Source organism: Enhydra lutris, unplaced genomic scaffold, assembly GCF_002288905.1.
Source record: "Enhydra lutris kenyoni isolate GAN:26980312 unplaced genomic scaffold, ASM228890v2 scaffoldscaffold25, whole genome shotgun sequence".
Classification (NCBI taxonomy): domain Eukaryota; kingdom Metazoa; phylum Chordata; class Mammalia; order Carnivora; family Mustelidae; genus Enhydra; species Enhydra lutris.
Genome location: NW_019154109.1, coordinates 16,617,412 through 16,643,334, shown reverse-complemented (window position 1 = coordinate 16,643,334; position 25,923 = coordinate 16,617,412). Strand labels below are relative to the sequence as shown.

General features: G+C 33.0%; 1 pseudogene; it reads left to right on the top strand.

Annotated features, from left to right (window-relative positions):
- The window catches only part of LOC111150982, a 113,817-nt pseudogene that overhangs the window by 876 nt on the left and 87,018 nt on the right, over window positions 1–25,923 (top strand).

The following is a 25,923-nucleotide window of genomic DNA, read 5'->3' as shown; positions in this document are numbered from 1 at the left end:
TTTAATGGCCCACAGTAAGAAATACTGCTTCTCATGGAGCTAAATTTATGAAAAAATGAGGAACCCTTTATTATGGATTATATTCTAACTTTGTGCGTGTGTTAAAATGTCCTTATAAAATTAAGATGTATATAATAGGGGTTTGGGGTAAATTTGGTAACTTCATTTGGCAAAATAAATGATATCTCCTTTTTTACGCACCCCTCCCCCCATTGAAGTGTTGTTACATAGTACAACACGAATGGAAAAAAAGCCAGGCATAAGAGATAAGTATGTGTTTTATTTTTATTAAATATGTAGAATAGGAAAAGCTACAGAGATTAAAAGTAGATCAGTGGAGGAAAACAGAATGACTGCTAAAGGGTGCATGGTTTCTTTTAGGGGTGATCAAAATATTATTAAATTGATTACGGTGATGGCCTAACTGTGAATATACTAAAAGCGACTGCCTTGTTCATTTTAAATAAATGGTTTAATTAAATGGTATGTTAAATTAATTCAATAAAGCTTTTACCTCCCCATCAATGATCATACAAAGAAACAAAAGTGTATATGTAATCCATAGACTATGGAAAAGCAGTCATTAAAAATCAAACCTGAAATGGTACAGGGGTTAGAATAAGCAAATACACATTTAAGGCATCCATTATAAATAACTTAATTAAAGGAAAAATATCTGAATTAATTATAAATGTTAATCTTATCAGATAAATGGAGATGATAATAAATAGAAAATAAATCTAGAATTAATTAAAACTATAGATAAAAAGAGAGCCAGTAGATTGTTAACAAATCTGTAGAAATTATCAATTTGAAAAACATAAGGATAATGATTGAAGAAAAATGAACAGTGTCAGGAACTGAGTGGGACAATACCAAATAACACATTGGGACAGAGAAAACCTGGAAAATAATCAGCTAAAGCCTTTAAAATTCTATGAAAATTACATTTAGGTTACAGTAGCTGAGCAAAACACCAATAGTATAAATATAATCACCAGGTACATTAAGGGAAGTTAGTAAGAAAATCAATTAAAACCTTAAAAGCAACCAGAAGGAAAACAAAAAAAACAAACAAAAAACCCAAAAAAGTTTCGTGCGGGTAAACAATGGTTAAGAGTTATTGCTGACTTTTTATCAATAATAGTAAAGCCAGAAATAATCAGTGACATGCTTAACATACTGATGAATTTATAATATGTTGAGGTAAAAGATGAGACAATCATAAAAGAAGGCGAGATATTAAATAGAGTTGTACCGTTTAATTATATTTACAAAGATGAAAATGGGAATTTGGACATGAGGTTCTTAAGTGAGAAAGGGGCTATAAATTATTTGTGTGAAGATGATTAAGTGTCTCAGAGATTTAATTCTTGGACAGAGTTCTTAGTATTATTCTAGACATTGTACAGTAAGTACAGACTACATCAATGAACAAATAGGCTTTGTCCCTGTTTGAAGTAAGGACAAAAGCAGAAGGCAATAGTGAAGAGTCTTGTAAGGAAGACAATTATACCGATGTTTATTTAATTAGAGTTGAAATAAGTAATAAGGAATATTACAGTGTAATATTTGATAAGGATTATGTGGAGAGTTATTTTGATAGTGATATAAAGCAAGAAGATGCTATATAAAATTTAGTAAATATTTCCATAATGATGTTTCTATTTTATTTTATCCCCAATTTATGGTGAGCTTTTTTAAGGCAATGGCAATCTTGTTCACATTTGGATCTGTTTGCTATACCTAGCCCTGTATCTGACACAGACAAAATACACCTTCAAAGATCATGGTGTTTTCAACAAGAGAAGCAAATTCCATGATACAGTAAATCCTAGACAGATTATTGTCAGATTATATGTCAGGTCTTTAAAAAAAATGATAAGTTAGTTAACATTTTCTGGGTGGAGAACAACACCCAGGCATATTTTCAAGATGCCCAATTTTGAGCTCATATATTTAGAAACAGCACACTTTCTATAGTCCTTTTCTTAAATGTCCTTTTATGTTAATAACTTTAAATATTAGGAGAAATTTGTTCTCCGGGCATTCAGGAAACTTTCTGGTGCTTCTTTTGTGAATACTTTTTTGACTTGGGAACCCAGTGTTCTCTGTTTTTCTTATTTAGCTCAATTTTAATTATTAAGTAGCAGTGAGAAATATTAAATTTTTCAAAAATGAGAACTAGATACCTGATTATTTTATTTTATGATACCTAAAATCTAAAAGTCTAACTTCTTATTTAACTATATTCTATTTTACTTTGTAGCATAATATAGAAAATAACATAAAGTATGTATTACCATATTAATTTTAATTACACATTCCTTAAATTGCCATTGTCTTATAAGATTCTTTTTCCCCTTTGGTCATTTGAAACTATTTAGATGTTTGAAAGAAAAATTCAATTTTCATCTCAAAGTTTTCTTTTTCAGATGATTGGCTATTTCCATAGTATAGAATGATGCCAGTAAATTTTTCTGATTCTAATAATTCATTTTAACACATATTTATTTTATTATGTTAACATAGTTAAATTTTTTTTTTGGAACTGGCAGTGGAAAGAAAGGAAAGGAATTTGTTCAGATTATTTTTAATGTTTAAATTGAATATATTAACACAACTAGCAAACATATGGCAAAGGAAAATGTATACATTTCAGCAAAATTCTTTCCTCTTTTCAAATCTTAGCAATTACATATAGTTTTTAGGTCCATAATACAAAAGCAATTGCCATACATTTGACTAAAAAGTAAATGAATGGCTGAGGGCATTAGTATTAATACTAAATCTTTCACACCTAGATTACTTGAATTTCTACCAACCAAGCTAGTAGTTTTAGTTACTAATCCATAGACAAAGATTCTATCACATACCCACTAATTTATCTAAAAGTATTCATGGAGTCTTTATGATTATACTAGATAACAAAAATTCAAAAATAAAATAAAACATAAGCCTTGTTATGAATATTTTCACAATTTAGTCTGGGGAATATTCTTCTAAAGAAAAAAAATAATAAAATATTTTATTTATTTATTTATTTATTTATTTTTATTTGCAGTAGTAGGGTTGGGTGATGTTGGCCTAAAATACGTACGGTTTCCTAAGTTCCTATATTTATAATCATCAGTGTTACACAGTTTGTTATCTGAGAATGGTTGAGAGATACAGAGATGGTATTAGTATTTTAATTTGGAGCTGTTAGAAGAGTTTAGAAATATCGGTTGATACATAATTATAATGTACATCTCCAGGTATACATCAGCCTGAGTGTAATCAACATGAATCATAAATAAAAATAATATATTCAACTATCTATGATGCAATTTCTAACTAAAAATCTTTTTATTTTTTCCCCCAAATCTCAAAATTATGAAAGGCAGGCCACCTCTTGGTTAGGGTTTATTTGCGAAAACTCATAGATGTTAACCATCCTGTAGGTAAAAGTCATACCTAAATATTCTCTATCAGGTATCAATAGACTTTTTTCTAAAGGGCTTGGTAGTAAATATTTTTGACTTTGTGGGCCATATGGTGTCTATTGCAACGACTCACTCCTACCACTGAGCAAAAGCAACCGTAAAATATGAATAAATTGTTGTGACTGGATTTGGCCCAGTGGTAAGCCGGATTTGGTCCACTGATTGTAGGTATTCCATTTCTATTTGTGTATCCCCACAGCTAGCACTGTAGAGGTGTTGTTTAGTATCTCAACTAATATGAAAAACTAAAATGAAAAACTATGTCTTCACTTGAAGAACATAGACACTATATAAATCATTGGATTTGCTTCCTGGTTGCATTTTCTGGTACTAATCATTTTTTTAAAAATTTTTTAATTTAATAGAAGTTAGTAGTGAGAATAAAAAAACAATAAACAAAGTAAAATTCTTTTAGAATAGCTTATCCTAAAAACTGTCTTATGATCCCCCAATATGCAATACCATAAGCAGAATGTTTAAGTATTTTGTCAAAAAATGTTCCATGTTGGGCGCCTGGGTGGCTCAGTGGGTTAAAAGCCTCTCCCTTCGGCTCAGGTCATGATCCCAGGGTCCTGGGATCGAGCCCCACATCGGGCTCTCTGCTCAGCAGGGAGCCTGCTTCCCTCTCTCTCTCTCTGCCTGCCTCTCTGCCTACTTGTGATCTCTGTCTGTCAAATAAATAAAATAAAAAAATCTTAAAAAAAAAAATGTTCCATGTTAAGTTCAGTTTAATGAATGTCTCTTAAACAAAGGTTGAGGTTAGATGTTAGACCTTTGTCAAAATATGCATGGTGATATTGAGGAGATTGTGCACTATGACATCTAAAAGAGGAGTGGACTACTTTAAATGATTCCTCATATTTATTTTACTACTAACTTCTAACTTCTAACATCTGTATAGAAAAAAAAATCAGGTAGATATGATATGTATGAATAGTTTGGGCTGGCTTATGTCACTTAGTTTACAAAATTCTTTGATTCATTTATGTACAATCATAAATAATCACTTGAAATATAGCAAAGAAGCATAGTCAGTTGGCTACAAAAACATGGTTATTTATAAAATTATATGCACACACACCAACTGATTTGATCAAGAAATAAAATACCAATTATATCACTTCTTATGTCAACATTGAAGATAAACAATGAAGATATATTAACTGGCATTTTGCTTTGGATAGTGGACTATTATGCCATTTTTTATTAGAAAATAAAATGTACAAATTCTTAACGGTGACTAACATAATAAAAAAAGAAAAAATCTTTATGATTCTTTACAACATGGATAGTTACTTTAAAATATTGTAAAAAGTGTTCAGAAGAAGAACATTGGAATATATTTTAGGAAAGACATAAAAGTTTCTAGCAGTTAAGGAAAAAATGAACTGTCTTTAAGCTATGCATGCATTGTCTTTGAGAGATAAGCTTTGTGTTGCGCTGCTCTACTGTAATTAAAAGAATTGTTAATTTATTGTGCAAAGAGGAGATGGCTCTTTATTTAGACAGCTAAAATATAAATGGAGGAAATATAAAATATAATGGAGGAAAACAGAAAACTAAAGGATTAGGATCTGAGAAAATGTACCTACAGGAAGATGAAGTTTTCTATATTCTCTGTGCCCCCAGAGAAATCTGCAGATTCCTCTACTTCAGTATTTCAGTTCACTGTTGTAATTATCTGTGTACTCTAGTCTTCTCAACTGCACTGAAGAATCCTCCAGGGCAGAAACCATATTTCTTAGTTTGTATATCCACGGTTTTTAGTGTAGTAGCTGACCCATAGTTGGTTCTCAATAAATCTTGGTTGAGTGGATATATTGCCTGATTACAGAAGGGATGACAGACTGAATGTGTGCTTTCTTTCCTCTGGTAGTAAAGGGTTTTGGTTTCCCTCCCAGATAATGCCATTAGCAGTCTGCCATTGTTCCTATCCTCCAGCTGCAGTGCTTGTGGACTAATGGTTTACAACTTTGCCCTTCTCTACAGACTTGCCCTCAGCTTAAACGTGGTTCAGAGGATGGTGTTATGTTTTTACTCTAGACATGAATTTCACCAGTTAAAAAACTTTAGGTAACAATGATTAATTTACAGTGCTGACAGGATAATTAAAATTAATTTATAAAACTCACATGCGTGCCCAGTGTAATTATGCATAGTAAAATTTCTACAAGTATGCTCAGCATCCCCAAAATAAGTGGTACATATTCTTTCTAGGGAAAGAAATATTCCTAAATTCATGTTGCTTTATTAATGAGTCGTGCACTTAATGAGAAAAAAATCTTGTAATTTTTTTCCAAAATTGATTCTCTACTAAGATAAATCTTCAACTTCTGAAAATGTAGGAATTATATTGACTTGCAAATTTGTTTTATTAGAGTAGGAATATATATTATTTCCTTCACAAAGTTTATGAGACCAGTTAATATTTAAAATGTTGGGAAAGTAACATGACAAACTGCAATTTCTTTACTGCTCACCACTCAAAGCAATTTATGTATTCAAATAAGTCAGAAACAACTTTCTGTTTTCGCTTAAAATATTTCATCATGTCACCTACCTACCATTATAGTTCAAGATGCTGAGACTTACTTGAATATCACCCTGAGCTGAAGAGTTCAGTTAGTTATTTTATTTGGCTATCAGTGTGAAACTCATATTCAAGTTTCTAAATAGAAAACAACAACAACAAAACAACAACAACAAACCCAAAACCCTGTAAGTGATATAGCTTATAGGATGTGGTAATGATATTGCTAACTTCCATTTCAGTCATTGTTAATTTTTTTGGGGGGGGGCGAGATATGTTAAAAAAATTTGAAAAAAAAATTAAATGTATTATTTAATTTAGAAGCCAGGAAGTAGAAGTTACACTTAATTCAGAAGTAGACAATTGCTGTTGGGGGCACCATGCGCCAAGGCTGCTAAGTATTTTGCACTTTCGACCTTCGAAAAATCCACTTCAATGTTGCAAATCAATCCTTCTTTCCTTCCTTCCTTCCTTGAATGATTCTCAGCAAAGAGGAGACAATGGATTCCAGAAAGAACAAATTGAAAACATCTAAATCAACTGAAGTACTCAAGTTGGATTTATTATTAAATTAAGTAATATTTTCTTACACGGAGGGTGAAATGAAAAGGAAGACTCAGTGTTGACTTAGTAGCATTAAAAATTATTGGAAATTAAAATTTAGTATATTATTAAAAATAAATAGATGTAATTTTCAGATATAAAATCAGGCATATTTTTGTGACATTAGATTAACAGCATAGTAACTGTAGTATAGTATTATAGTATTTTTAAAATTAGGTACAAGAAGAAAATTAAGACAATGAAATTCAATTAAGAATGTTGGGTCTGGAGAACTAACACTACAAAATATTGAAGCTACTTAAATATAGAAAACTAGAGATAAAAATAAATGACAAAAAACATTCAGCTATACCATTTATCAAAGACATCACTTTTCCAGTAGTTAGGTTTTATGAACAATATCTTAAGAGTGTTTCCTCATATATGGTACCTTTCCGGAAGAAAGAAAAAAAAATGCAAAAGAACCAAATGTATATAATTATTTTCTCACTTTTAGTAAATAATCCCATTTCCAAGGTAAATGCAAATGGTTAAGCTTAAAAACTGAAGAACTACTTAATGTGACAGCAGACATGAAAAACTTGTTATAAACCAAACAGGGCAGATTTCCTTGCTCAAGCCCTGGTAGTGCAAATTCACTTAATGTCAGCAGGCTAATTCCAGCAGAGTTGACACTAGGGTGATTCAGACCTTAATCCATTTATATAGTCAACCTGGAGAGTCAATGTCTTTGTCATATCTAGAAATATGTTTCTTAGACATAGTGTTGTCTCAATTTTGAGGGGAAAATATCAAATGTATCTGAAGTTTCTGTGAAGTTTTATTAGGTCTGTTTTGTGCTTAATTGTTTTCTATTTAAAAATTTAAAAAAATGCTAAAGTCTGTTATTTTTCTACTGTTTAAGGTTACTTTTAAAAAGGTGACAGAATATATAATTCCAATAAAATCCTGAGCAGTCCATAAAAGACATATGTAAGTTTATTCTCCACATAAAAAATAAGCCTATAATGTGATGGAGAATATCATAAAATGTTAAATAACTTTTTCAGAGATTGCATTCTGTGTCACCAAACGTATTCTTCTCTATCATTTTGATAGAAAATTTTTCATTCCTTACTTTCTTATTAATACATACTTAATTCAAGATTAAGTTGTATGTTAGAATGAATATTTATGTAATATACTCATAAAATGGACAGCCTACATTATATCCACCTTTTTCTTATCAGAGAATTCAGAAATAAATACTACTTTTGCCAGAAACCATCAGAAGAAATAAGATAATCTAAGAAAATCTAGTACAAATTGCACAACATACAAATATGTATCTGAATATATATGAAAATATATGTATGTATGATGGTTTTGAAATAGCCAGGGATATTTTGAAATTCCTGTCATCAAGGGGTGGAGTTATTTTTTTGGGTTTTTGCTCTTAAACTGTAAGAGTTCCTTATATATTTTGAATATTAACTTTTTATCAGATATATGGTTTGCAGATATATTCTCTGATTTTATAAGTTGCTTTTTCACTCTGTTGATCATTTCCTTGGCTGTGCAGAAACATTTAGTTTGATGTAGCTCTACTTGTTTGCTTTTGCTTTTGTTGCTTGTCTTTTGGTGTTGTATCCAGGATACAATCATCAGGACAATGGTCACGAAGGTTTTTCCCGTGTTTTCTTCCAGGAATTTTATAGTTTCAGGTCTTATGTTTATTTTTTTTTCCATTTTATTTATTTTTTAAAGATTGAGAGAGAGAGTATGGGGCCGGTGGTAGTGGGGTGAGGGGGTAAAGGGAGAAAGAGAAACTTAAACAGACTCCACCCTGAGTGCAGAGTGCAGGGTCGAGGCAGGGCTCCATCTCACAATGCTGAGATCATGACCTGAGCCTAAACCATGAGTCTGCCATTTAATGGACTGGGCCACCTAAGTGCCCCTCAGGTCTTATGTTTAAATCTTTAAATCATTTGTGGATTATTTTTGTGCATGGTGTAAGATAAGGGTCCACTTTAATTCTTTCACATGTAGATAATCTAGTTTTCCTAAAATCATTTGTTGAAGAGAACATCCTTTGGCCTTTGTGTATTCTTGAAATCTTTGTTGACTATCAGTTGACTGTGTAAGAGTGGGTGTATTTCTTGAGCTTTCTATTCTGTTCCATTGGTCTGTATATCTGGTTTTATGTATATCTGTGTTATGTCTATCTATATATCTGGTTTTTTTTGCCAGAATCTTGCCGTTTTAGTTATTGTAGCATTGCAATATAGTTTGAATTTTGCAATCAGGAATGTGATACTTCCAGCTTTGTTCATTCTCAAGATTGCTTTGAAATGTACAAAGGACTTGAATAAACATTTCTCCAAGCAAAGGCAGGAAAATAACCAACAGGTATATGAAAAGATGTCCAATATCATTAATCATCAGGGAAATTCAAATCAAAAGCACAATGAGATATTATTTCACATTTGTTTTAATGGCAATCATCAGACAACAACAACAACACCATATAACACGTGTTGACAAGTATGTGGAGAAATTGGAAACACCACATAGTGTTGTTAGGAATCTAAAATGGTGCAGCCTCTATGTAAACCAGTTTGGAAGTTTCTCAAAAAATTAAAGATACAACTACCATAAGATCTAGCAATCCCACTTCTGGGCATATATCCAAAAGAGTGAAATCAAGATCTTAAAGCAATATCTATACTCCCATGTTTATTACAGAATTATTCATTATAGCCAATATATGAAAACAAACTACATGTCCATTGATAGATAAATGGATAAAAAATGTGATATAAAGAATACTAGCCAGTGTAAATGAAAGGGATATTTCATTTAAATATGATTAAAGTAGAAATACTAAATTGCTGTGAATTTCAGTCACATTTCTGTCTTTCACTAACAATATTTGTATATACTCTTGGCAGTATAGTCTCAAATAATGGGTTAATGGGTGGAGCATTTGTGTGTGTGTGTGTGTGTGTGTGCGCCTTCAAGGGGACAAATATTTTACTAAATAAGAGAAACGATAAAAGTGGAAATAGAAACATATAAATGTGCATTGTAATTCATTTTATAAAGTAATTGAAGGTGTGACTTGAAAACAGATGTGAATTTGAGGAGTTTAAGTAGTGCAAATGATTGTGAGTTCTCTAAGGATGTGACATTTAATCTGAAACCTAAAACACTGAAAGGAACTGGTCATTCAGAGTTCCTAGAGAAGAAAGTTGTAGGTTTGAGGCACCATGAAGCACTAAAGGTCTTCTAAAGGAAGAAACTTAATCTGTGTCCAGATGGAAGGGAAATTAAATAATAGTTGAGTGAACACTAGTGAGACAACACATTTTACGTATTTGTACATTATCTAAACATCCTTATCTCAAAAGTGACATATTTTCACTGAAGATATGTTCTCAAAAACTATCAGACTGCCAGGATGTTTATAATGCCATTAACATCTATAGGAAATCCATTCTGGTCAATTTAGATACTGACTGGGAATTGTTTGTATTGGCTGGTTTTACATTCCAAATAAGACACACATGAACTGAAAAAAAATGTGACATCTTTAATTTATCAGTCTGTAATTTACTTATTAGAAAACAAATGTCTACAAAAGGATAGAAAGCTATATGGTAATAAATTTGTACAGACAATGATGGCTGCTCCCTAGGATATTTTTTAATCAACACTAATTGAGAAGGAAGTTTAGGTCTGAGAAAAGAGCATCTTTTACATGAAAGGAACAATCAACTCTAGGTATTATTCTCTATTCACTAGAAAACAGAGATATATCAAATTTTCACTTAAACTTTTTCCTTTAAAAGACACAGGAAAGAGGGAATACCTGGGTGGAATCCCATGAAAAGTTAGGAGAACAATGGGTTTCAAATCTTGGTGGGGTTAAAGTATTGCAGCCAAAATACTGGAGAATATTGTTGCTAAAAACATACAATATAGTGGTCAGTGAGTATGATGTTTGAAATTAAAATTTTGGAGAGCTAGTTGCTATTTATTATGACAACGCTAAAGGTATGCCCATAGAAGTCATTAGATAGAACAAAGTCAGGTCTTTAGTAAGTATTAAATACCTGTGTTTTTTTAAGGTATTTTTAATAGCAAAACTGGGAAAATTCATTGTTCCTTAGTAGATTGCTAAGAAAAAAAAAAAACATTATTTTGTATATTACTGAAACAATATAGATAAAGATGCAGGAAAATATCTGTTGGGAAATGACCATGGCAAATTTGATAAATAGTAGACAGTTTACAAAACAGCATGTATATCATTTTTTGGAAGATTAAGTGCATAAATGTGTATATGTTTGCTGATCTTTGTGAAAATATAAAGAATAATAATGCTTGGTAGGATGATCAAAAGTGAGTCATCAGTCGTTATATCTTTAATTTCTAATGAGCATATGCATATTTGACAAAACAGCAAAATATCTTTGCAAACATTTAATATTCAGATGAATACTGAACACATTTTAAAAATTTAAAAATCGCCATTTTTTAATTAGTTCAAATTCTCTTAAGTAGAAGGAATTTTTTTAGGTAAAACTTCCTCATTATTCAACATTTTCTAATATTTCTAAATATCTAATGATTGTTTCTACTTGGACATGGACAACTTTACTTCAAGGTACCTCTCTAATTTATCTTCAAAATGCAAATTTTGATGATTTTATTGTATCATTTACTCTGAGATACAGATTTCCTATTGTCCCACTATTTTGTGCACTACGAAAATTAATATAACAGTGTTGTCAACCATTAATGATGGACAGTGGACTTCATTTTTCTTTCTCTCCACAGCCATTGGAGCTGACCCTTTCTCCCACTCTTTTGAACACAGCTTTGTTTTATTCTGTATTTGTTCAAAAGAAAAAATTCAGTTATATAACGCTTATGCTGTAAATGTAATTTCTTTATACTTAGAGCTAAACTGATCTGAAGCTAGTGACAAAACTTTAAATTAAAGCACATAATTAAAGTAATGCTGAAATATGAAGAAAGATATATTTGCATATCTTTGCACGTGATTAAATGCTGCTGCTTAATCATGGTTAATAAACATACGATAGAGCAAGAAAATGTAAATTTTTTCTTCCACTCATAACTGAGAGAATTAGATTGTAAAAGGAGGATTTATTGATGATTCATGGAAATCAATTTCTTTAAAAAGCATTTTAAGGACATAAACAAGCGTTGTGGTTACCCAGGGCAAAATTAAGCATAAAAACATATTGCCTCTGAGGCAGAACAAAATCGTTTCTTGCAGGGAACAATATTGCATAGTTGTAGCATGAGCTTTGCATTCTATTTCATGGAAGAGACTGAGGAAAGGAAAAACATAAGCTTCTGTCCATGATCTCAGAAATCTAAAATTCCTGATTTCGATATGTGTGTTGGAGTAAGAAAACTAGGCTTACTGTATGTAATTGGAAAGTTAATTAGTATCATGTTTCCATTACTCGGTTGTATCTAAAGCATTCATTTTCCTTAAAAATAATTGGTGATGTTATGATTAAGTACTTGGACTATTTTTTGAATCTCCCCTTGTTAAGTTGGCATAAATAAAATTCTCTTATTTTACTTTTTACAGGTCACAAAGGAAACATTTAGTTTTAAATGTTTTCATAATGCTGTTTGGGGCAGTTGATGGATGAAACCATTTGGCACATACAGTGGCATATTTTTGTAATACCAAGTAATTCTTTGCTATTCATTTTTCCTTAAATGTGTATACCTGTAATACCTTGCTTCCCTTTCTGTCTGCTGTATCTGTATTACTTTAACTTAGAATAAGGGTTTGGGTTAGTAGTTTCTCTTAAATCAAGCAGAAATGATATCATATGGCTGAATGGGTGCATGAGCGATTTGAACTGCACCTCAGCCACGGGAGTGAACTACCCTGGAGTATTTAGTCATCCAACAACATAATCAGTCCTGGGTCTGAAAAGCAGCCCACGTTCCAATATGGGATTTTTACTTTTCCTGCACATTTCATTACTGTGTCACCTGGATTGCTTTACTTTTTTTTTTTTTTAACTAGTTCCTTAAAAGCAGCCCTTTCTGCTCTCAGATAATGAAAAAAGCAAAGGAATAGCAATATCCAGAAAAAAAAAAAACAGCTGAATACACATAATCATCATGAAACTTCACACTGTGATATATTATCTCTGATGCAGTAGAGCAGATGTACTATATTTAGTTTTAATATCTAGGAAACAGCATGGATTCAAAATTGTGCATTCATCAGTCCTCATAGGAAACTATTTCATTTTCCATAATTTTCTCTTTTCATGGATACCAAGAATGTAGTCTCTCTTTTTATTTCACCTTTTTGTTTTTTTTGCTATAATTTTTATATAGATGCTGGAAAGATTCCATTGTAACCTTTCTGAAATTCTGGATTCATCTGCCATTTTTGTGTTTATAAAATTTCTCCATTTAAAGTTTTAAAAATGTTTTGCCTCAAAGTTTTTTTTATATTTTTAAAGACAAGGAAATCTTTCTGGAAAAATTTAATTTTGGTCGTATGTGGAATTACCATTCAGATTTTAAACCGCTTTCATTTATTCTGGTGCATTTGATTAACTGGATAAGTAATTTCCTTTAATATCCCGGAATATTTCTATGCTCATTATGGTTAGCTGTCTCAGCAGCAACTTTTTGGGAGAATGAATCTTCTGTGGTTCTCCTGATGTTGAATTTATTTAGAAGTACACAGCATGACCCTAGAAGGTGTTTTAAATTTTAGACCGTGATCTTTTGTCCCTGTCTCACCTCTTTTTATTCATAAACAAATGAATTTATTCATGAACTGACATTTTTAGTACCTATATAATGTCACTTTCTCCCATTTAATAATAAGACCATATTTTTAGAAATGCAGATAAGGTTGATGTTAGAGTTCCTTTTCCTTAACTTTCAACATATTCAGTCATAATAATTATTATTAAAATTTGTTATTATTATAAATTTATGAATATAAATTATTATTTAAAAATGTAATGAAGAGGATCTCTAACAGTAACAAACATTATCCTGAAAGACCAAATGGACATCACAGCTATATTTAGAACATTCCATCCCAAAGCAACAGAATACACATTCTTTTCTAGTTCACATGGAACACTCTCCACATTAGATCACATCCTGGGTCACAGATCAGGTCTCAACCAGTACCAAAATATTGGGATCATTCCCTGCATATTTTCAGACAACAATGCTTTGAAACTAGAACTCAACCACAAGAGAAAAGTTGGAAAGAACTCAAATACATGGAGGCTAAGGAGCATCCTACTAAAGAATGAATGGGTCAACCAGGAAATCAAAGAAGAATTTTTAAAAATTCATGGAAACAAATGATAATGGAAACACAGCTGTTCAAAATCCGTGGGACACAGCAAATGTGGTCCTAAGAGGAAAGTATATATCAATATTAGACTTTCTCAAGAAACAAGAAAGGTCTAAAGTACACAACCTAACCCTACACTTAAAGGAGCTGGAGAAAGAACAGCAAAGAAAGCCTTAACCCAGTAGGAGATGAGAAATAATAAAGACCTGAGCAGAGATCAATGAAATAGAAACCAAAAGAACAGTAGAACTAAACAACGAAACTAGGAGCTGGTTCTTTGGAAGAATTAGTAAGACTGATAAACCCCTGGCCAGACTTATCAAAAAGAAGAGAAAGTACCCAAATTAATAAAACCATGAATGAAAGAGGAGAGATCACAACCAACACCAAAGAAATACAAACAATTGTAAGAACATATATTGAGCAACTATACAACAGCAAATTTAACAATCTGGAAGAAATGGATGCATTCCTAGCTATACATAAATACCAAAACTGAACCAGGAAGAAATAGAAATCCTGAAGAGACCCATAACCAGTAAGGAGATTGAAGCAGTCATCAAAAGTCTCCCAAGAAACAAGAGCCCAGGGTCAGATGGCTTCCCAGGGGAATTCTACCAAACATTTAAAGAAGAACTAATACCTATCTCTTGAAACTGTTCCAAAAAAATAGAAATGGAAGGAAAACTTTGAAACCCATTTTATGAGGCCAGTATTACCTTGATCCTAAAACCTGACAAAAACCCCATTAAAAAGGAGAATTACAGGGGCGCCTGGGTGGCTCAGTGGGTTAAGCCGCTGCCTTCAGCTCAGGTTATGATCTCAGGGTCCTGGGATCGAGTCCCACATCGGGCTCTCTGCTCAGCAGGGAGCCTGCTTCCCTCTCTCTCTCTCTCTATCTCTGCCTGCCTCTCTGTCTACTTGTGATCTCTCTCTGTCAAATAAACAAATAAAATCTTGAAAAAAAAAAAAGAATTACAGACCAATATCCTTCATGAACACGGATGCAAAAATTCTCTCCAAAATAGTAGCCAATCGGATCCAACAGTACGTTAAAAGGATTATTCACCACGACCAAGTGGGATTTATTCCTGGGCTGCAAGGTTGGTTCAACATCCGCAAATCAATCAATGTGATACAATGCATTAAAAAAAAAAAAAAAAAAGAAAGAACAAGAACCATATGATACTCTTAATAGATGCTGAAAAAGCATTTGACAAAGTACAGCATCCTTTCTTGATCAAAACTCTTCAGAGTGTAGGGATAGAGAGTACATATTTCAATATCATCAAAGCCATCTGTGAAAAACCCACAGCAACTATCATTCTCAATAGGGAAAAACTGAGAGCCTTTCCCCTAAGGTCAGGAGCACAGCAGGGCTGTCCACTATCACCACTGCTATTCAACATAGTACTAGAAGAGCTAGCCTCAGTAATCACACAACAACAACAACAACAAATAAAAGGCATCCTAATTGGCAAAGAAGTCATCAAACTCTCACTCTTTGCTGATGATAGGATACTTTATGTGGAAACCCCAAAAGACTCCACTCCAAAACTGCTAGAACTCATACAAGAATTCAGTAAAGTGTCAGGATATAAAATCAATGCACAGAAATCAGTTGCATTTCTATACACCAACAACAAGACAGAAGAAAGAGAAATTAAGGAGTCAATTCCATTTATAATTGCACCCAAAACCATAAGATACCTAGGAATAAACCTAACCAAAGAGACGAAGAATCTGTACCTAGAAAACTACAAAGTACTCATGAAAGAAATTGAGGAAGACACAAAGAAGTGGAAAAATGTTCCATGATCATGGATCGAAAGACCAAATAATGTGAAAATGTCTATGTTACTGAAAGCAACTACACATTTAATGCTGCCCCTATCAAAATACCATCAACTTTCTTCAAAGAAATGGAACAAATAATCCTAAAATTTACATGTAACCAGAAAAGTCCCCGAATAGCCAGAGGAATGTTGAAAAAGGGAACCAAAGTTGGTGGCATCACAGTTCCAGACTTCAAACTCTATTACAAAGCTATAATCATCGAGACAGTATGGTCCCGGTGCAAAAATAGACATATATATCAATGGAAAAGAATAGAGAGCTCAGAAATGGACCCTTAACTCTATGGTCAACTAAAATAGAAATATTTACTCAGAATATACGGAAAACTCTTACATCTAATAGTTAGAAAAAAAATGTAACAGCCCAATAGAAAATGGGCAAATACTTGAACAGAAATAATACAAAAGAAGAAATATAAATGATCATTAAACACATGATAAGATGCTCAACCCTTAATTCATGAGGAAAACAAAAGTGAAATCCATTATTAGATACCTCTACACATCTACCAGAATAAATTAAAAAACAAAAGCAGAAAAACCCAAAACAAAACAGTATTTGGAGCAATGATAAGGAAAAACCAACAACTGAAACTACTATATGTTGATGATAGGATTGCAAACTGTTAAAGCCATTTTAAAAAACAGTTTTTCATTTTCTTACAAAATTAAACATTCTTTTACTACATGAGCAAACAGTTTCATTACAATACAATTGTAATTGTATTTACTGGGTATTTACAAAAGAGAAACAAAAACTTACCTTGATGCAAAGTCCTGCACACACAAGTTTGTAGTGAATTTATTCATAATAGCCAAAAGCTGGTAATAACTTAAATATCCACCAATAGGTAAATAGACAAACCATTTGAGGTATACTCTTTAAATAGAATATTTAGTAATAAAAAACCCTACTTTTTTATGTTATAACATGGATGTATGTCAAAACATGCTGAATGCAAGAATCCAGACACAGAAGAATGTACGTAGAATTCTTTCATTTATAAGAAATTTTAGGAAAGATAAGTCTAATCCATCGTGAAAAAGAGCCCCCGAAACCAAAAAAACAAAACAAACACACACACCACACATGTGTTTGACTACCTGGGACTGGAGGTGTGGAGAGTTTGAATGTGATGGCACTCAAGGAAATTCTGTATTTTAATGTGGTGGTGGTTACACGGGTGTTTGAAGTTGTCAAAGCTTGTTGAAGTATACATTTAAAATGGATGCATTGTAATTGATATAAAATATACATCAGTCAACCTGATCTAAAATAAATAGAACAGTAGTTTTTAGCTTTGGTCACACATGGTATACTTAAGTCAGTTTTTTTTGTTTGTTTGTTTGTTTGTTTTTAAGACTGTATTTATTTATTAAAAAGAGAGAGAACTCAGGAATGGGGGAGGGACAGGGGGAGGTGAATTATGCACCCCACTGAGCAAGGATCCCCATGTGGGACTTGATCCCAGGACCCTGAGATCATAACCAAAGCTGAAGGCAGAAGCTTAACTGATTGAGCCACCCAGGCACCCCTATTAAAGTCACATTAAAGTATATTTTAGCTTTATGGTGTTTTATAAAGTGAGAAGGATATAATTTGAGAAAATTAAGATTCTTATTTGTCATGAATAACTTTTTGGGATAGCTACATGATTATATTTCTTTTGCTTGGGGAGGGGATCTATAATTTCTATAATCTCTACTCAGATCAAAGCATGGATTTTTTTCATTTTTTAGGTTTTATCTTAGTCTGTTAAATCATTTTCAATACTTTTCATTTAATCTATGTAGTTTATTCCCAGTATTCAGAATTGGGAACTGTTTTCTAGCATTGTACTTGGATAATCATTTGATATATGATACGTATTTTTGTTGTTGTTTTTAAGTATTGTGTTGACCCAGTTTTGAAGCTCTGGCTGGATTCTCCTTGAGCATCTTGAGATGACTGATTAAGTCCATACCCCAACTGCTTCCCTAATAAGTCAGCTTTTAGACTTTAGGACCACTGTTACCTGTCCTAATTGCCTGAGGCCCAGTACTCAACACCCATGTGCTAGAGAGTATGAAATCATTAAAATTAGCCAAACCATAGCTAGAAACTTTAGCTAGTCCATTTACACTTGCCATACATACATTGCCGCCTATTAACTCCAGCTTTCTATTATCCTATTCTGTGGTACAACTTCTTTGTAGTCCTTATGATAAACTTCTCTTACTTAGAGCTACAAGTAACAGAGTTCTGCTTTTCATCTCTCTGAGGCCCGTTGTGTTGCATCCTGTTGTTGAAAGAATCTTTAAATTTTATAAAACCTTTGGAATACATGTTTCCAGATGGATCTAGAATAACCTAATATTTGAATTTGGCACAAGAGTTTAAAGGCTAAAGCAATAGGTTTCTAGATGTACATTTAGCAGTAACTACAGAACAACCTCAGAAAGTGAAAATCTTTTTTTTTTTTTCTAAAATATTTAACTCAGTGTGATTCATGTTGTCCGTACTGAAGAGTGTTATTACTATTTACATTAATTTGAAACATAGCCAAAGCCTTTAATAATCTTTGAGTTCTAGTTTATTTAGCATGTTTTCATTCTATATAAATAGCTTAGATGAATAAAGATATTAGATAAATACTTGCAATTATTTTGGAGATTGTAAATTCTAGTGTCCTGTATAAGTTTATAAGTCTAATAGTAAAAAACATGCTATTTTTTTCATGTATGTGCATACATAGCCCTAAATTCTCATATAGTATGGTTATTGAGATATTTTTAGACTACCTCTAAACTAAGTATTACCTAGATTCTCATTTTTAGACAAATGTTGACAAGTAGGATTACTTGCAATACAGGTTGTGTAGGATAATGGATTGGGAAGGAAGGGTTGTGGAAACCAGCCCCAAATCACACCACTTTTGTGGTACCTTCCTTCAGTTACTCAGTCATAACATAAAATAGCTGTGATTCAGGAGGATGTATTTGATTGGCTGAAAAGTAGACTCAGGATAATGTTAAATATATATAGAGTACCATTAATGCTTTGTAATGCAATCTCCATGTCCATTTATTTTAACTAAATCACATCTTCCCTGAACAATATTTCTGGTTCACTCTGTTTGATCAACTAATGGGTAGTTATTATGGGTCTCAAACTTGAATTTAAAAATTTCAAATTAGTCTTCCTCTCAAACTTTATGTTTTTCATGAGTTATTATTATTTTCATAGTGGTTAAGAGAAGACAAGTATTGGGACTCCTGGGTGGCTCAGTTGGTTGGGCGACTGCCTATGGCTCGGGTCATGATCCCGGAGTCCGGGGATCGAGTCCCGCATTAGGCTCCCAGTTCCACGGGGAGTCTGCTTCTCTCTCTGACCTTCTCCTCGCTCATGCTCTCTCTCACTGTCTCTCAAATAAATAAATAAAAAATCTTAATTAAAAAAAAAAAAAAAGAGAAGACAAGTATTTACTGAGTGCTGGATACTTACTTATTTTGCCAAACACAATTCCACATTGTCTCTCCTTACAGTTGCTCACAAAATAAATATTATGACTCTATTTGCTAGGTTTCCAATAGTTAAAACAAATGTAGAGGGTGAGAAATGTTGTAAAAATATAAGGCTTCCAGAAGAAGATTTCTGTAATCAGATAATTCTGGTTTTATTGTTGGCTGTAAGTGAAACCCAAATGTGTGATTTTGGATAAGTCATTTTGCTTTTGTGTTACTTAGAGTTTTCACTAGTAACATTGAGGATGTTGGAATACAGAAGCTCCAAAATTTTTCCTGCTCAAAAATTGCTTGATATTATATCAATATTAATGTGCCAGTATTAATAATTACAGTTTAAATCAAGGCACTGAACATTTTAAGAAATTTTATTTTTGCCTCCTCTGGTTTCCTTTCATTTTATTTAGTGGAAACTAACTTTCACTAACCCTGGATGAAGATTCCTATAGTCTCATGAAATTTTCTCTCCTTTTCTCTTTGTTATTATAAAGTACTATAGTAATTTTAATTCATAATGTAATCAAGGTATGGTAATGAGAATTTCTAGTTCTATTTAGAATTTAAAAGCCCTGAATGAGTTAGCATAAACTATGATAGTCTTCCCCATCCCACTAATAATACTGTAACAAGAAAAACTCATATGTGGCCTAGGACATCATTTGTATTTAATGCTACATATTATATATGATATATTAGCTATTATTACATGTCAAAAACACTTTACATAAGGTTTGCTATTTAACACCATGTTTTAGGCCAAATAAAATTTTTGCGTGTTCAACATCAGTTTTATTGAGTTTACAGAATATTTAGAATTCAGTGAATAGAGTGAACAACAAATAAAAGTAAACTGAACATATATAATTTAATTTGAATAAGTATATGGCCTGATTTTCAAAAATATGCTCCCTGTTTTCAATTTGCATAATTTTTGCACAAGCATCTTTAAGAGAATGGTTTCTTTCTTTGTCATTCAGGTAAGGATTCCACATTTATAAATTAACAAGAAAAGGCCAAGATAGTTTAACAAACTTGAATCATAAAAGAGTGGCGTATTTTCACTAGTAGTAGAGAAATAAGCATAATAGGAAAGATATTTTCATGACTCATGGTGGATATTCTGGTCTTCTAGCCTTTCAGTCAGATATCCATCACTAATTCCCTATTTGTCCTATGCATAACCAGAATTATCAGTCATCCTTACTTCCTTCCTATCTGTGCTCCCTCTTAATGGGTCACAGATTAAATTATTTGAGGTTTTGCCTCCTATTGGTGCTTCCCAAACCATCTCAAAGTATGACCCTTATTACTTTAGATCTCTTTAATAATATTGCATTACAAAGACACTTCCAGGTCATAGTGAAAGTTTTCTTTATGTTAAAGACAAAACTCTTACTTTAGATTGCTGAAAAATGTAAGATTATTATTGAATTATTCAAATAGATTCATTTTAACTCTTGTTTTAAAAATTATAACATTGTAACATTTAAAAATGAAGGAAATTCCTTCTCAAATGAATTTAAGAGGGAAATGGTTATAAGTCTGATGTATCTTAGTTGGACTAGTTTTGGTAATTTGTTCTTACTGAATCTTTTAATTTTTTAATTTTTAATTTTTTTAAAGACTTTTATTTATTTGAGGAAGAGAATGAGCAGGGGAAGGGGCAGAGGGACAAGCAGACTCCCTGCTGAGCAGGGAGACTGATGCTGGGCTCAATCCTACCACCTTGAGATCATGACCTGAGCTGAAATCAGATGCTTAACTGGCTGAGCCACCCAGGCACCCCTTATACTGAATCTTTCTATAAAATTAGTGTTCGCCACTTAAAATTGCTTCCTATGGAACAACAGTACCAAGGCTTATTTTAATACTCTAACACTTGCTCTTAGATGCATTCCAGACACTGTTAAGATAACTAATAATGGTAAGTAAATCACTGGTCTTCTTAACCAACAGTATATTTAAGGAAGTAAATTACTTCAGTATGGTTAATGATATACAAATCTTAATTTGATTATTTTAAAACAGACAAAATTAAAAATTATTCATAATAGTAATTTTAAAAATGCAAATGAAAAATAGATTTGCTTCATACATCAAAAATGTTTGCAAATTGTCTTCATGAATTATATATATACATAGCTAATCACAGCTATTATATTTTACAAATTTTTGTAAATAGCATCATCATGCACTGATGTTATGGGAACCAAAATGGTAAAGTATTGAATTGGGATTCGTGAACCCTTCTATGGTGCACCTGTATTCAATTTTAAGTACCATCTAATTGTTTGAAGTTGTACACTTTAGGGAGAAGACAGATATATGGAATACGCTTTCATTCACAGACATATGTATTAGTGGTATCTGCATTAATATGCTAATATTAATATGCTAATACTTATGAAATTTAATTAAAGAGGTATGATCTTCATTCCATATGGGACCACTAAATTAAATGTGACTTATTTAAATAGTAAAAATGTTATCTTGGTTTTTTTCTTAAAAAAGGAAAAAAAAAACTATTACTAAATTATTTTACATTTTGATTCTGAAGTCATAGCCAGATATTTGATAGTTTGGGCTATTTTCCAAACATTTTGTGGTGAACTGATGAGACAAATCACCCCAATTCTCTGTATTTTTCCTACACTCATATTTTTGAAAAATGAGTTCGCATCTTCTTCCACCTAGAGAGAGAGAGACTCTGTGTTCCCCTCTGGAGTTGAGTGGCCTTTGGTTTTGCATTGGTCAATAGAATATCATAGATAATGTGCCTTAAAGGCCTTGCAAATTCTGCTATCTTTCCTAGTATTCTGCTTCCATCATGAGGAAAAGCTCACACAAGATTTCTGAAGTATGAGAAGCTTGTGGAAAAAGCTCCATCATTCCTGGTCAAGAGCATTCTACATATGTGATTGAGTCTTACAGAGACCAGAAAACTGTCGAGTCCATCTGAGCCAAGACCTGCTCATTTATAGGCATAATACATGGTTGTTATTTTAATCCCCAAAGGATTTGGTTTATTACACATATATTGTGGTATTAGAAAACAAACACTTTAAAAATTAATAGCTATGCTATTCATTCTAGTAGCATGTAAATATTTTGAAAAAATACAAATTATTGGAGAGATGGACAGGGATGGGCTAAATGGGTGATGGGTATTAAGGAGGGTATTTGTGATGACCCCTAGGTGTTTTATATGTAAGTGATTAATCACTAAATTCTAAACCTGAAACTAATTTTACCATATTAGCCAACAAGAATTTACATAAAAACTTGAAATAAAAATAAAATTTAGTTACCCCCCAAAATCCTTCTTTAGTGAATTTTTCTGTATAAAACAAAACAATGAAAATAAAACAAAGGTAAAAAGATAAATAATTTGATGTAAAGTTGTTTTTAACTTTACTGAGGTGTATAATTAACAAAATTGTGATGTATTTAAAGTGTGAACGTGATGATTTGATATATGTATACATTGTAAATGGATTCCCTTCTTTGGTAAATTTATTCCTAAATGTTTTATTTTTTTATGTTATTATAAATGGGAGTGTTTTTATAAGTCTTTCTTTCTGATACCTTGTTCTTAATGTATAAAAACATCACTGATTTTTATATATTGATTTTGTATCCTACAACTTTCTAGTCTTTGTTTATTTCTGCTCTGATCTTTGTTATTACCTTCTTTCTACTAACTCTGGGCTTATTCTTCTTTTTCTAGTTTCTTGAGTTATAAAGTTAAGTTGTTACTTGAGATCTCTTTTTTTCTTAATATAGTGTTTATTGCTGTTAGAACTGCTTTTACTGGATCCCATAGGTATTGCTATAATGTGTTTCAATTTTTTTTCTTAAGTTATATCTTTGATTTCACTTTGATTTCTTCCTCTACTCATCATTTATTCAAGAGTGTGTTGTTAAATCTCCACATAGTTGCGAATTTTCCAGTTTTCTTTCTTTTACTGATTTCTAGTTTCACACCATTGTGTTTGGAAGAGATGCTTAAGGTTTCAATCTTTCTAAATTTGTTAAAACTTCTTTGTTTAATGTGGTCCTCAGGGACTCATGAACAGTAGATCCCATCACATCTCAGACCTTGGTGATTTGGAGCAAGGCCCTCAGGCGACCAACTTAAAATTTGGGGCACTAGACTTGTGGAGAAGCTCCTTCCAAAGAGAAGCAGATTTGGTTTTATTTTTGGAGTAATAGGAAGAGAAGTCAGGGAAGTGCCGCCAGTTCTTTCAGACCCCCAGGAGGATCTTGACTAGCTCTCAGACAGAGGCTGATTAAATGCCCAACCTTGGGCATCAGCTGGGAAAGCATGCAGTTTCTCCCCATCTAGGGAGAAACTGGTTACTTGGTGTTTTTACTTGATCCCTCTGGGCTCAGAACAGAGAAATAGCCACAGAAAGTTTTCATGTGCCCATTTAAAAATTATGTCTTTATTTAGTTTGTCCCTGAGGGACTCACAAATGCCAAGCCTTGTTGGCCTACAAACTGTATGATTTGTGAGCCTGGTCTTTAGGTGGCAGCTATAAATTTGGGATTCTAGGGGTACCTGGGTGGCTCAGTTAGTCTTCATGTCAGGGTTGTGCACTCAGCCATGCTGGAGCCTATTAAAAAAAAAAAAAAAAAAAAGTTGGGATGCTAGATACGCAGTCCAAACTCTTCACTCCTCAGGGAGAAACTGGGAGCTGGGAATTCTCTTCTGATTCTTCTAAAGTGCTGTGCCAGGGGTGGGGTTTTGGTAAAGCGTGTTTTGCTTTTCCTTCCTGTTTTGATCTGAGTATTTTCTCATTCTCCTGATGTGTAAGAGATACTCCATTAGTTTCTGAGTTTTCACCAGAGGGAAGTGATCCATGCATGTTTGTATATTAGGTGGGTCTGGGAGGAAGGAAGGTTAGGAAACTCGAATTCTTCTATCTTACTCTGAAACAAAGTTTTATATAACCAAGTATATTTCTTTTCTTAACTTTTTTTTTTTTAATTTTATTTTTTATAAACATATAATATATTTTTATCCCCAGGGGTACAGGTCTGTGAATCGCCAGGTTTACACACTTCACAGCACTCACCATAGCACATACCCTCCCCAATGTCCATAATCCCACCCCCCCAACCCCCCTCCCCCCATTAACCCTCAGTTTGTTTTGTGAGATTAAGAGTCACTTATGGTTTGTCTCCCTCCCAATCCCATCTTGTTTCATTTACTCTTCTCCTACCCCCTTAACCCACCATGTTGCATCTCCTCTCCTTCATATCAGGGAGATCATATGATAGTTGTCTTTCTCCGATTGACTTATTTCGCTAAGCATGATACCCTCTAGTTCCATCCACGTCGTCGCAAATGGCAAGATTTCATTTCTTTTGATGGCTGCATGGTATTCCATTGTGTATATATACCACTTCTTCTTGATCCATTCGTCTGTTGATGGACATCTAGGTTCTTTCCATAGTTTGGCTATTGTAGACATTGCTGCTATAAACATTCGGGTGCACGTGCCCCTTCGGATCACTACGTTTGTATCTTTAGGGTAAATACCCAGCAGTGCAATTGCTGGGTCATAGGGTAGTTCTATTTTCAACATTTTGAGGAACCTCCATGCTGTTTTCCAGAGTGGTTGCACCAGCTTGCATTCCCACCAACAGTGTAGGAGGGTTCCCCTTTCTCCGCATCCTCGCCAGCATCTGTCATTTCCTGACTTGTTAATTTTAGCCATTCTGAGTGGTGTGAGGTGGTATCTCATTGTGGTTTTGATTTGTATTTCCCTGATGGCGAGTGATATGGAGCACTTTTTCATGTGTCTGTTGGCCATCTGGATGTCTTCTTTGCAGAAATGTCTGTTCATGTCCTCTGCCCATTTCTTGATTGGATTATTTGTTCTTTGGGTGTTGAGTTTGCTAAGTTCTTTATAGATTTTGGACACTAGCCCTTTATCCGATATGTCATTTGCAAATATCTTCTCCCATTCTGTCAGTTGTCTTTTGGTTTTGTTAACTGTTTCCTTTGCTGTGCAAAAGCTTTTGATCTTGATAAAATCCCAATAGTTCATTTTTGCCCTCGCTTCCCTTGCCTTTGGCGATGTTCCTAGGAAGATGTTGCTGCGGCTGAGGTTGAAGAGGTTGCTGCGTGTGTTCTCCTCAAGGATTTTGATGGATTCCTTTCTCACATTGAGATCCTTCATCCATTTTGAGTCTATTTTCCTGTGTGGTGTAAGGAAATGATCCAATTTCATTTTTCTGCATGTGGCTGTCCAATTTTCCCAACACCATTTATTGAAGAGACTGTCTTTTTTCCATTGGACATTCTTTCCTGCTTTGTCGAAGATTAGTTGACCATAGAGTTGAGGGTCTATTTCTGGGCTCTCTATTCTGTTCCATTGATCTATGTGTCTGTTTTTGTGCCAGTACCATGCTGTCTTGATGATGACAGCTTTGTAATAGAGCTTGAAGTCCGGAATTGTGATGCCACCAACTTTGGCTTTCTTTTTCAATATTGCTTTGGTTATTCGAGGTCTTTTCTGGTTCCATATAAATTTTAGGATTATTTGTTCCATTTATTTGAAAAAAATGGATGGTACTTTGATAGGAATTGCATTAAATGTGTAGATT